Source organism: Homalodisca vitripennis, chromosome 1, assembly GCF_021130785.1.
Source record: "Homalodisca vitripennis isolate AUS2020 chromosome 1, UT_GWSS_2.1, whole genome shotgun sequence".
NCBI lineage: Eukaryota > Metazoa > Arthropoda > Insecta > Hemiptera > Cicadellidae > Homalodisca > Homalodisca vitripennis.
The window spans coordinates 66,820,282-66,834,364 of NC_060207.1; the positions used below are offsets into that span (position 1 = coordinate 66,820,282).

At 31.2% G+C, this 14,083-nt stretch overlaps 1 protein-coding gene across 2 annotated transcripts in view; it reads left to right on the top strand.

The window, feature by feature from the left end:
* The first annotated feature begins 10,169 nt into the window (after positions 1-10,169).
* The window catches only part of LOC124363811 (FYVE, RhoGEF and PH domain-containing protein 6-like), a 40,277-nt gene continuing 36,363 nt past the window's right edge, over positions 10,170-14,083 (top strand). For both annotated transcript variants that reach the window (XM_046819078.1, XM_046819084.1), the window contains exon 1: positions 10,170-10,430. The gene's annotated coding sequence lies outside the window, so the exon portion shown is untranslated. The remainder of the gene's footprint in view (positions 10,431-14,083) is intronic.

Consider the following 14,083-nt stretch of genomic DNA (forward strand, 5'->3'; position numbering starts at 1 on the left):
AATGAGACTGATAGGCTGGGAATGACGATATATGTTCACGAACAATATTTATTCTATCATAAGAAATTTTGTTCACGGGAATATGCGAGACTCGTTCATCTGTGCCTGTTGATTTACTTTGTTTTAATTTCATTAGGGCATGGGTTTACCACCCATTTCCTATTTGAAAAGTATCTAAAAAGAATCGGCACACCTTAACACTATTATTTGCTTGTAAGCTATGTATAAAACTGGTATTTGAGGAACTTTTGCCTTTACGAGCACCATCTGTTAGATGACGTGTTTTTGGTATCTTGTTTTACTAGTCTCCAAAATACTGAAAACGCATGTTTTCTAGATTCCTCTTCCATTTGAAAATTATTCTCTCAGAACACTGAAATCTTTAAACTGAAATGAAATGAAATATGCCTTTATTTAAGAAGCGGAGTTAGGGCTATTTAGCCCTTTCTACCACTCAACCTCACATAATATACAGATATATATATATATATATATATATATATATATATATATATATATATAATTTCAATAAACATTAATAAATAAATATATTTATTTATTTAATAATAAATAAATTTTATATTTATTTATAAATGGCAATAGCAATAAGGCTATTGCCATTTATACAATTTAATGTAAATAAAAGTCGTTTGACAGGTATTTGGTCTTCCGATCATATGTTAGTTTGCTTATTTAAAAAACGCATATGTGACAGATACGGCCAAATACAAAATAATTGAATCGGAAAAAGTAAGCGCTCTGTGGTGTAATGGTAGCACATTCACCCGGCAAGTGAGAGATCCGGGTTCGACTCCCGGCGGAGCAAGTACTTTTTGCGATTCAATGTTTATTGAAATTAAATAAGGCTATTGCCATTTATACAATTTAATGTAAATAAAAGTCGTTTGACAGGTATTTGGTCTTCCGATCATATGTTAGTTTGCTTATTTAAAAAACGCATATGTGACAGATACGGCCAAATACAAAATAATTGAATCGGAAAAAGTAAGCGCTCTGTGGTGTAATGGTAGCACATTCACCCGGCAAGTGAGAGATCCGGGTTCGACTCCCGGCGAGCAAGTACTTTTTGCGATTCAATGTATATTGAAATTAAATTAAATAAGGCTATTGCCATTTATACAATTTAATATATATATATATATATATATATATATATATATATATATATATATATATATTAATGTAATGAAAATAACTAAAACCCTTTAAATTAAAACTTTTTATTACATACACGTGTTTCGGTTTGTAACCATCATCAGTGTACATTAACCTCTAAATAAATAATAAACAATTAGATATACAGATGTGGACTTTTTAATCATATGTTACATTTAAATGACACAGTTGTAATTTTCTTATTAATAATATGTATTTAATATTTTTTTTTTTTTTTTTTTAAAAATTGGATTTGTCTTATTTTTCAGATTACTATTTAAAATGTTATGAGGATCTTTATTATAATTTAGGTAAATATGTAATTCTTCTTTTGTGTTCAATTTCTCTCCTTTCCTTTCGATATCTAAAATTTCCATGTTCTTTTCAATATTTGTGTAGTTATGGTCAGTCTCCAATAAGTGTTCAGCAAAATTTGATTTTATTGTGGACATGTTATTTGTTTTTAAAGCTTGTATGTGTTCTTTAAACCTTTTATTAAAATTTCTTCCAGTTTGCCCAATATAATAGCTTTCACAGTCACTACAGTTAATTTTGTATACTCCAGATTGTTTGTATAATTCCTGTTTGTCATCATTTTGGTTCACTTTGTTTTCAATAAGTTTAAATGTATTATTTCTTGTATGGTGACTGATGGAGAATTTTGAATTTTGAAAGGTTTTTCGAACAGCTTTGGTTAATTTAGTATTGAATGGTACACACACACACACACACACACACACACACACACACACACACACACACATATATATATATATATATATATATATATATATATATATATATATATATATATATATATTTCTGAATTTCTGTAGTATTATGATTAGGTAGTATTTTGTTGGTTTTATTAATTTTTCTTGTTTTCTTCTTAATCATTTTGTCTACAATTTGGGCTTGATATCCATTTTTGACAGCTAGATATTTTATTATTTTTATTTTCATCACTCATTGGTATATTTAACATTCTGTTTACCATTGAGTGAAATGCTGCTAATTTGTATTTCCAAGGATGGTTAGAGGATGATGGTATTAGAAGATCTGTTTGGGTTGTTTTTCTATAAATTTCAAATGAGTGATTTCCATTAAGATTAGAAATACTTATATCAAGAAAGTTAATTTTGACTTTTTGGATTTCTTTAGAAAACTTAATTGTTGGTGATATAGAATTGAGAAATGTTAAAAAGTGCCTGGTTCTCATCTCCATTGAAAAGACATAATATATCATCCACATATCTAAAACAATAAATTATTTTGTCTTTAAATGGATTAGTGTCACTCATTATTTTGTTCTTTTCTAAATGTTGCATATATATATTTGCAAGAAGGCCTGAAAGAGGAGATCCCATTGCCAACATTAATCATTACATTAATATATATAGATAACCCTATAAGTGGAGTTAATAACATATATATATATATATATATATATATATATATATATATATATATATACAGGGTGTATATTTATGTCTGGAAAAACACCCAAAATATCCTTTAATAATTTAAATATAAATTTGAAACCTCTTACAATCGTGATAGAGATTGGGCATCTACTTTTTGGAACAATGTTTTGTTATGTCACACCAACGGGGGACGTCCTGCCGAGGGTATCGTGAATATTCTTAATGGAAGCCTATACCTTGTGATACATAATTTTAAAGGTAATAGCTTACTGAATTGAATGCCACAAACCGCATCTCAAAGGAATTATTCTATCAGAAAATAGAGCATTTTTAGTATTGAAAATTTACTGATGTTCAACAATGTAATTTTAACATGGTTCTTGCCACAAAATGTGTTACACTAATTTTTTAGCATTTTTTAAATGTTCAATTAAAATAAAATAAACAATTTATTTTTAAGCTGGTTTCATTAGTACAAATTTACAATGAATAAAACTTATGAGTCACTTTCTCTGATTACTTATGAATCTGTACTTGGTGTTTTCCAGTCAGCAGGAAGGTTTAAAGAGACAAAGGTCACTAGCCTATGAAAAAACATTATTGTGTTATTAATCATCTGGTCTACAGGTTTCAGTTTGTTGAGCATGGAGCTTTCACTAGACAGGTCTAAGCTTGGGAATTACAAATGGACAAAGGTCATATAATTCCTGTCGAGTTAATCAGTGTCTCTGAAGCATTGCTGTCAACAAGTTATCTAATTACAGTAGTTCAGTTTTTATTTGGCATTTTAATGGCATTGTCTGAAAGAGAACGAATTACTCTGTTGATGATGCGAGGATATGGCGATCGTCAAAGATCTTATCGGGAAGTTTGTAATTTGTTTAATGACACTTTCCCAGAAAGGAATCCCAGAAAGTGTTTCAACAATATCAAAAACTATTGAGCGTTTTGAAATGACAGGGAGTGTACGTAATCGGCCAAAGTCGGGTAGGATACAATCTGCAACAGATGAAGAACATGCACTAGATGTTTTGCAAACATTTATTGAAGACCCACATACATCGCTCAGAAAAGCTGCACAGCAACATGATATGCACCCTATGTCTGTGAGTAAGATTTTGAAAATTAATAAAATACAAACCATTTAAAGTTCATTTAGTCCAACAGTTAAGTGAGGATGATTACGACAGAAGAGTTGAGTTTTGTGAACTTGTGATGCGCAAATGTGATGACAATAGAGATTTTCTGACCAACATACTATTTTCTGATGAGGCAACTTTTTTCCTAAATGGCAATGTTAACAGGCACAATTGCCGTTACTGGGCTAGTGAAAACCCACATTGGATTACTGAGTCCCATTCACAGCAACCACAAAAAAAACTGAACGTATGGTGTGGAATTTTAGGTAACAAAATTGTTGGACCCTTTTTCATCAATGGAAATTTAAATGCCGAACTTTACTACAATATGCTCCAAAATGAAATAATCCCAGCTATTCAAATTGCATCAGGAGAAATACTTTGATAATGTATGGTTTCAGCAGGATGGTGCTCCACCCCATTATGGGAGGAGACAGGTAAGAGAGTATTTGGATTTAAGGTTTCCTCATAAATGGATTGGCCGAAGAGGAGAAATCGAATGGCCTCCAAGATCTCCGGATTTGTCACCAATCGATTATTTCCTATGGGGTCATTTAAAATCCAATGTTTATAGAAGAAAGCCTCATAATTTGGAAGACCTAAGAAACAGGATTATAGAGGAGATTGCTTTGATAACTGAAGAAATGTTAGGCAACTCTGTCGAATCATTTTACACAAGATTGGCTCATTGTCAAACCGTAGAAGGAACACAGTTCGAACAATTGCTTTGACACCAAATGCAGGTAAAACGTTTGTTGTAAGACTTTTCTAACAGCATACATTATTTTTTATTTGTAATAAGAAATCAATAACATAAGTATTTCCATAATTGTACTGTAATAAAAACTGGCAAATTTGTGCTAATAGAACCAGCTTAAAATGAAATTTTTGTTTTATTTAATTGATACATTTAAAAAAATGCTAAAAAATTAGTGTAACACATTTTTGTGGCAAGAACCATGTTTAAAATTACATTGTTGAACATCAGTAAATTTTTCAATACTAAAAAATGCTCTATTTTCTGATAGAATAATTCCTTTGAGATGCGGTTTGTGGCATTCAATTCAGTAAGCTATTACCTTTAAAATTATGTATCACAAGGTATAGGCTTCCATTAAGAATATTCACGATACCCTCGGCAGGACGTCCCCGTTGGTGTGACATAACAAAACATTGTTCCAAAAAGTAGATGCCCAATCTCTATCACGATTGTAAGAGGTTTCAAATTTATATTTAAATTATTTAAAGGATATATTTGGGTGTTTCCAGACATAATATACACCCTGTATATATATATATATATATATATATATATATATATATATATTATATATATATATATATATGTTATATATGTATATATATGTTAAATAGTATAAATGGCAATAGCCTTATTTAATTTCAATAAACATTGAATCGCAAAAAGTACTTGCTCCGCCGGGAATCGAACTCGGATCTCTCACTTGCCGGGTGAATGTGCTACCATTACACCACAGAGCGCTTACTTTTTCTGATTAAATTATTTTGTATTTGTCCTTATCTGTCACATATGTGTTTAAATAAGCAAACTAACATATGATCGGAAGACCAAATACCTGTCAAACGACTTTTATTTACGTTAAATAGTATAAATGGCAATAGCCTTATTGAAGTGAAAACTTCTTTAGGCGCGTTGAGCGTTTTGGTAGAGGGTAAAATCCTCGGTTCGCGTCACCGACATGCTAATGATACTAACCTGCATGAAAAAGTCAGTCTCGCTGTGTTTTTTAACCGTAGACTTGGCCGCGGACTACTAACCTGCATGAAAAAGTCAGTCTCGCTGTGTTAAAACTGTCCCGGCGGAGTATGAAAACAGACTGCGAAAATCAGTGACCTTTACGGCTTCCTCTCGCGATTTAAAAGTGAAGCTAATGTCTTACAATTCTGTAAGATGAGTCAAATTAAAGCTCTTAATATTGGCAATCTATTGGTTACATTTTTAAATATTAAAAAAATTTCCAAATAATTTTGATTATTGTTTGCATTTTACATAGCGTTTACAATGACAAGAAAAAAAAGTAAGCGAGGATTTTTGAAGTGAAAACTTCTTTAGGCGCGTTGAGCGTTTTGGTAGAGGGTAAAATCCTCGGTTCGCGTCACCGACATGCTAATGATACTAACCTGCATGAAAAAGTCAGTCTCGCTGTGTTTTTTAACCGTAGACTTGGCCGCGGACTACTAACCTGCATGAAAAAGTCAGTCTCGCTGTGTTAAAACTGTCCCGGCGGAGTATGAAAACAGACTGCGAAAATCAGTGACCTTTACGGCTTCCTCTCGCGATTTAAAAGTGAAGCCAATGTCGTACAATTCTGTAAGATGCGTCAAATTAAAGCTCTTAATATTGGCAATCTATTGGTTACATTTTTAAATATTTAAAAAAATTTCGAAATAATTTTGATTATTGTTTACATTTTACATAGCGTTTACAATGACAAGAAAAAAGTAATAAGCGAGGATTTTTTTTATTTTTTGGTCAGACAAAATTTGTCAGCGAGAAAGTTGTGTGAAAATAGATGAATATTTTTTTTTGTAATTTATCATTTTTTATTGGAAGTTTAGTTTAGCCTGTAGTAGCGTATGAAGTGATGAGTGAACGTTTCTGCCGGAACTGTAGTTGGCGCATTGGCTCACTGATACCGTATTAACTCAATAAATTAGTTTATTGTGCAATAAAAATACCTTTACGGAAGAACCAAGTTAATTTAACTAATTTATTAGTTTTAAAAATATTGTGGGTTTAATTGTTATTGCAATTATATACTTTATCCGTAGCAATAACTGTATTATTTACAACCGTGTTCAACTCACTGTTGTTCACTCGGTGTTTACTCACTTGTATTCTATGTTTATTAATATTTAACCTCTTCATCATGAAATGAGTATTATTACGGTATAAGATTTATCTAACTAGCGTGGTAAAATAGATTTCTAGTTATTTGATAATATTTTTTCGTGGATTTTTAAAATTGGAAAATTAAAAAAATGTTATAATAATTTTAGATTTTATGAAATATGTTCATTTATTGTTTTTATTAAGATATTGTTAAGATAATTGTATATTAATTATTTTTTCAACCACTTTTTATTTATATTTTGTTCATGATTTGTTTAACCCATCATATGTAACTAATAAATAAAACATAAAACATTTCAAATAATTTTTGCATATAGTTTTAATTACTCTCAACTTAATAGTTCCGTTTTCACTTCTATCGGCAGTCCCACGACTGCTACTGTTTTTGAAGTGAAAACTTCTTTAGGCGCGTTGAGCGTTTTGGTAGAGGGTAAAATCCTCGGTTCGCGTCACCGACATGCTAATGATACTAACCTGCATGAAAAAGTCAGTCTCGCTGTGTTTTTTAACCGTAGACTTGGCCGCGGACTACTAACCTGCATGAAAAAGTCAGTCTCGCTGTGTTAAAACTGTCCCGGCGGAGTATGAAAACAGACTGCGAAAATCAGTGACCTTTACGGCTTCCTCTCGCGATTTAAAAGTGAAGCCAATGTCGTACAATTCTGTAAGATGCGTCAAATTAAAGCTCTTAAATTGGCAATCTATTGGTTACATTTTTAAATATTAAAAAAATTTCGAAATAATTTTGATTATTGTTTACATTTTACATAGCGTTTACAATGACAAGAAAAAAGTAGTAAGCGAGGATTTTTTTTATTTTTTGGTCAGACAAAATTTGTCAGCGAGAAAGTTGTGTGAAAATAGATGAATATTTTTTTTGTAATTTATCATTTTAAATTGGAAAATTAAAAACGCGTCACATTTACAATTACAGATGTACTGCTACTATAACGTATTGTTAATTACTCTCAACTTAATAGTTCCGTTTTCACCTCTATCGGCAGTCCCACGACTGTTTTTTTATTTTTTGGTCAGACAAAATTTGTCAGCGAGAAAGTTGTGTGAAAATAGATGAATATTTTTTTTGTAATTTATCATTTTTTTATTGGAAGTTTAGTTTAGCCTGTAGTAGCGTATGAAGTGATGAGTGAACGTTTCTACCGGAACTGTAGTTGGCGCATTGGCTCACTGATACCGTATTAACTCAATAAATTAGTTTATTGTGCAATAAAAATACCTTTACGAAAGAACCAAGTTAATATAACTAATTTATTAGTTTTAAAAATATTGTGGGTATAATTGTTATTGCAATTATATACTCCGTAAGTAAAGTTAAATTGACCACGTGGGAAGTTCAAAAGTGAGTATGAAACATATTAATATTTTTATACAGATAAATGAATAATGAAAACAACGAATATATTTTTAAACATTTTTAATATTTGTACGAATATTTGTATTTAAAATTTAGCATTATTCATTTTAATTATGTTTTTAATATTTAACCTCTTCATCATGAAATGAGTATTATTACGGTATAAGATTTATCTTACTAGCGTGGTAAAATAGATTTCTAGTTATTTGATAATATTTTTTCGTGGATTTTAAAATTGGAAAATTAAAAACGCGTCACATTTACAATTACAGATGTACTGCTACTATAACGTATTGTTAATTACTCTCAACTTAATAGTTCCGTTTTCACTTCTATCGGCAGTCCCACGACTGCTACTGTTTTTTTTTTAATTTCAATAAACATTGAATCGTATGTATATATATATATATATTCATTAAATTTTGACCTTAACTAATAACTAATTGAATTTTAAATTAAAATAAATGCCTAAACATTAACAAAAATATATGCATACTATGTAATAATTAAATATTAAATTTATCATCTTAATATGTAGAAACATTACAAACAAAGTTAAATTAAAACTTAATTAAAATTAACAGTTTAATTTTTTAAGAATTTTTCGTTTTTGCTACATTCATTTTCTCAAACACAGCCTGACCACAAGCACGCCACGAGCACCACCACCCGTCACCCATACAGACCGCCCAGCAACAAGTCCTTGTCATTTGCCTCAAAACGAGCTCGACCTTCTATAATACGGATATTATCAGGAAGAGAGTTCCAGAGGCGACATGCCTGAACAGTGAACGACTTACTGAAGAAGTTCGATCAATGAACAGGAATTGAAAGTAACGTGGACCCCCTTCTCGTAGGTCGCTCACTTATATCGGAAATAAATTTGAAATTTTCGGACAGGTAAACAGGTGACTTGTTTTTGATAACTGAAAGAATGTGAAGTTGGCGAAGTTGTTGAAGTTTCAGAAGCGATAGCTGTTTAAAAAAATGGAGTCACATGCTCATAACGTCTGAGATTGAAAATAAATCTGATACAATAGTTTTGAGCACGTTGAAGCCTGTCCGAAAGCTCAACAGTCATGTCACTGATCACAGCGTCACAGCAGTTGAAGTGTGGCAGCATGAGAGTTTTAACTAGCATAACCTTGACACTGAACGATAGATATAAAGCAAAACGCTTTAAACTGTGAATGCCAGCAAATACTCTATTACACGTTACCGTAACCTGGTCATTCCACTTAAGACTTGAGCTCATAGTAAGACCAAGGTTTTTCAATTTATTTTAAAAATCTAGTACGTGGTTATTGACCTTTTTGTGCAACGTTGAAGTTCAAACGGTCGACCAATCTTGGGTTTCCCAATACCGCATTGCCTGCGGTTTGTCTTCATTTAATTTCAGCCCATGTTTATTTGCCCAACAAGCAATTGATTCAATGTCTTGATTGAGTAGAACCATAAACGTGTTCAGTTCATCAGGCGAACAGTGTACGTAAATTTGTAAATCATCGGCATAGAGATGAAACTTAGAGTGCCTTATAATAGATGTGATGTCATTAATGTAAAGTGAGAACAATAGGGGTCCAAGAACAGAGCCCTGTGGAACACCCCGTGTTACGGTTTTCCATTCAGACATTGTTTCCCCTTCTTTGACAAATTGCTGTCGCCCAGTAAGATACAATTTGACTCAGTTAACACACCCTTCGGAGAAACCATACTTCTTCAATTTGATGAGGAGGAGGGGGCAATAAACACAGTCGAAGGCCTTGGAAAAGTCAAAAAGCAGTAAAATGGTGATTAGTCTCTTGTCAATATATATGTATATTGATTCCACATAAAACATAGATTTCATATAAAATATGGAATGTACACGTTTTAACAACGTACGAATCCTCCAATAACACGTAATCTGTATCGTTCCTTTGAAAAATGCTGTTTGCGTAAAAAACAATTCAGTACATATATTTCATTATGTACATGAAAGTTCTAATTATGAATATTAGAATCTGGTAACGCGGAGATCAATGGTATTATACTTTTGACTTTTATAATGTTACTTTCCAGATATATGCTGGTAAATTTTGCTACAATCCTTGGCTATGCTACTACCCTGTAACTTGTCCTAACTAACTGCCACTTGCGGCTAGAAATAAAAAAGACGAAGTTTGAATTTATCATTGTTTGTTTAATGTTTGGTTGTTTGGCAATCAGTACGGTTTCTTGTACTGTAGTCTTTTTAATAATTAACATTTATTACTATTATCATCCTAGTAGGTTGATAAGTATAATCACTTTTGACTGAAAATAATAAATAACTACAGTTTAGAAATTTCAGTGTTCCTTTATTGTAGCACTGGAGCATACACAGTAATTATCAAGATCATCTATTATAAAAAGATTATTACTAGGCCTATTTTATCTATCAGGTAAATATTAAGAATTTAGTGTACTAGGTTAGGTAAAGAGTATTATTATGTTAGTCATCTTCTCAATATTATTAGGCCTAATCTGGCAAAATGTCAATTTACAATACAATTAATTCTAAGAAGTTGTAAATTTTATTTAACTCTTATTCTGTATGTTTTATGACTATTTATTATACTATAAGAGAAGACTAAGTAAGCGACCTAGATTGCTACAGTGTAATAAGTGACCACCAACAATTGGATTATGATTGTTGATACTATTGAATATGACATTTGACCTAGAATAGTTATTCATAATTAATAATTGCCAGCTAGCTTTATTTAGGCATCTCATTACCATTTTCTGCTTTGTATTCTTGGTGGAAGTGTGTAGGTTTTACTTAACGGAAAAAGACATTTTTTATACTTCCACATTAAATTTATTTAAAAAGCGCTTTCGCCGGTTAGACATCATCAGTTTGAATTGTTTACAGAAAAGAACATATGTGTAAAATAGAATCAAATTTAAAACTAACTCTGTAAAGACCAAAAACTAATAAATTATAAAAGAATTAGGCCTATATAGAAAAATATGGTTTGCAATTCATAATTTTGGAATGGATTTCTTTTTTCACTAATGGTATAAAAATATCACTGAAATTTACGGAAGGTTGGGAAATACAATTATCTTTTAAAACTGTCATACACGCACTTTCAGTTTTATTTCTTTTAGTCCAGGAAGATTCTTTAAACACTAGGCCTACACTAGACGATTCAAAATTTATATGATGATTTTCCTTTACTGCATGTTCAACTAATTTAGATTTTTCAATGTTTTCTTTTTTATAATTATAAATATGTTCTTTTACCCTAATTTCCACAGGTCTTGATGTTTGGCCGATATACGTCTTGTTGCAACCACAGTCAATTTTATATATCACATTCTTGGTTTCTTGCTGTTTGTTTTTCGGTTTTAATTTTGTTAAGTAGCTTCTTATATTATTTTGGGACTTAAAAACAGTGCGGATGTTAAATTTATAATGTATCCTAAAACTAGAATAGAATATAATATAGAATAGAATATAAAACTAGAATTAAAGGTGGAAATCAAATAGATTTTCCCTGCAAGAAAAGTAAGAACAAACATGATGTTGCAATAAACACACTTGAGAAGACTTCTGAACATTGTAAATTTGGTATTATGAATATAATGAAAAATCATGTACTATTTTACTTGAAATTAAATTAACTATGACTTTTTAATTAATGAATCTACTCTTGACGGCATCAGTACCTGCAGAAATACCATTTCAGATTGGCTATAGTAATTGTAAGTACTACAATGCTCAAACATTGTTTAAATAAAGTTTTGTTAATTTTTTGTAGTCTGTACATTTATTTAAATATTAAAGTATAGCTTCACTATAATACGATTTTAAAAGCATAAAACAATTCAACAGCTCAAAATTTATTCAAAGTAAAATCATGTTTAATTAAGCGGCCACCATCCCAATCGAATGATTTGAATATTCATGTCCATTCAAAGGACCGAAAGCAAAATGTTAACCGTATCGATACAATATTTGTATACTGAATATGAGTGTATCTAACATATCCATATTCATAATAACAATCATATTTGATATTAAAATAATTAATATATAGTGACAAGCTTATAAATAATAAAGGAGCTATAACGATAAAAAAGCACCTCATTTCCCTCTCACCTTACGGTGTTGCTACATTGTCACATCAGCTGATTATCAGTAACCCGACTATGTTTTGTTCTTACATCCGGCTTTCGATTATCCTGCATGGTTTTATATTAATTACTACTATTTTTTTGCTTACTTTCTGTGTCATAGTGTAAACTTGAGTTAATGTAAATCATGAAAGTAAAGAATTGAGGGAGATAAATGAGAAGTAAAGATGGGTAGTAACGATTGCTTTATTGTTGAATTCAATTGTTCAATTCATTTGGTTTCCGTTTTTTTAGTGTTTAGTTTTTTTTTCCGTAATTTTTCCGTAGTGTTTCCATTTTTTCCGTAATTTTAGTTTTTATTTCCTCAATACAAATTGGACACTAGACATAAAGAAACAAGATATTGTAGAGACTAAAAAAATTGGTTAATGTTTAAAAATAGATTTTGACGTACAAAGCGCATGTTCATCGCCATTGTACTGTTCTTGCAGTTATCACTCACTGTGCAAGTGAACCTATTCTGTTAGAATTAATTTTAAAGGATCAATCCATTAAAATCACAGTGTTGTTCAAATGGGTACTTTGGGATTATACCGACCACACCAGTATGAAGAACACAAAAATATAAATTTATAGAAACAAACATGATAGAACGAAAAAAACAACTCTTTAATTACAAAATTACAAACTTACAAGCATTTCCAGGTATTGTAATCGGTATTGTTGTCGCTGTTATCTTATCTTTCTCGACAATCCCGATTACGCCAGGCCGCGCAGCATCACATGATTATTTAAGTTTTTAGCACGGTACATAATTGCCTTTCCATTACAATTCAATTTATATTTCTCATCAGCCCCTCTAGAATTTGATATTTTACTGATAGGTACTATCTTGAGGGATGTTTTTCTTTTGTTGACATCAGCGCGGGGCAGCACCGACCGAAGCATGCGCTGATGGCCGGAGGCACTCGCATTTTGGGTGGCAGAGTGTGATCAAGAATAAAAACAAGTTTTGAGTGTTTTTTTCAATAAAGAGTTTAGTTTTTGTTTGGTAATGTTTGTTTTTGTTGAATGTTTGTGTTTGGAGAAATGTAGGGGTAAAACACGGAAGTACAACAAAGCGACGCACCAGCTGAACGGGCGGCGAGACTCTGCAATCACGTTATCTACTAGACTGCTCGACTCTGACCTCTGTTTGAGGATGGGGAGGGGAGGGGTTTGCGATAAGACAACTCCTGTTTTATATTGACGAAATATTGTTCTACGCTAATCTAGTAATCAGTAGAAGCAAAATGTCAAATAACGATTCATGTCTGGGTGTGGTCGGTATAATCCCAAAGTACCCTCAAATGTTTTATTTTCCTGATTATTTTATCATGGATTCTCTATGTGTAGGCATTAACTGAACTCCAATTGTAATTATTTACAAGCCATATTTTATATTTGGCAGCCATTTTTAAAGTAGTGATTTGGTGAATGTTGTGAACTAAAAGATGGGATTTGTGCAAAATTTAATTGCAAAGTCATTTTTGAAGAGATCGTAATAATTTTAAAAGTAGTGTGTTCAACATAAAGTGACTTTCAAAAATATATTATTATAATTTTCCTATCATGCTAGGAAATTAATCAAACTCTTTCTCTAAAATCTCGGAAAAAATCTAATCATTGTTAATTGTTAAGACCATAATTTTTATGAAGGAAAAGAGACTTACCAATAACATTTTAATTCTGTGTTGAGTACTCATAATACTACCAGCAGTATAAGTTTTAGTCTTGAGAATGAAAAATTTTCATAGGTGCATATGAAAAGGGCCAGAATGAAAATAAGTGAAAATTCTATAAAATGTTCACTTACGCTAATAGGAATACCCTACAAAAAATTATGACAGACTCGCCCATGTTTTGAGTTATGGACTTGTGAATTTCAATAAAACACTTACCTTTTTTTGATACACTCATGTAATGCTAAACT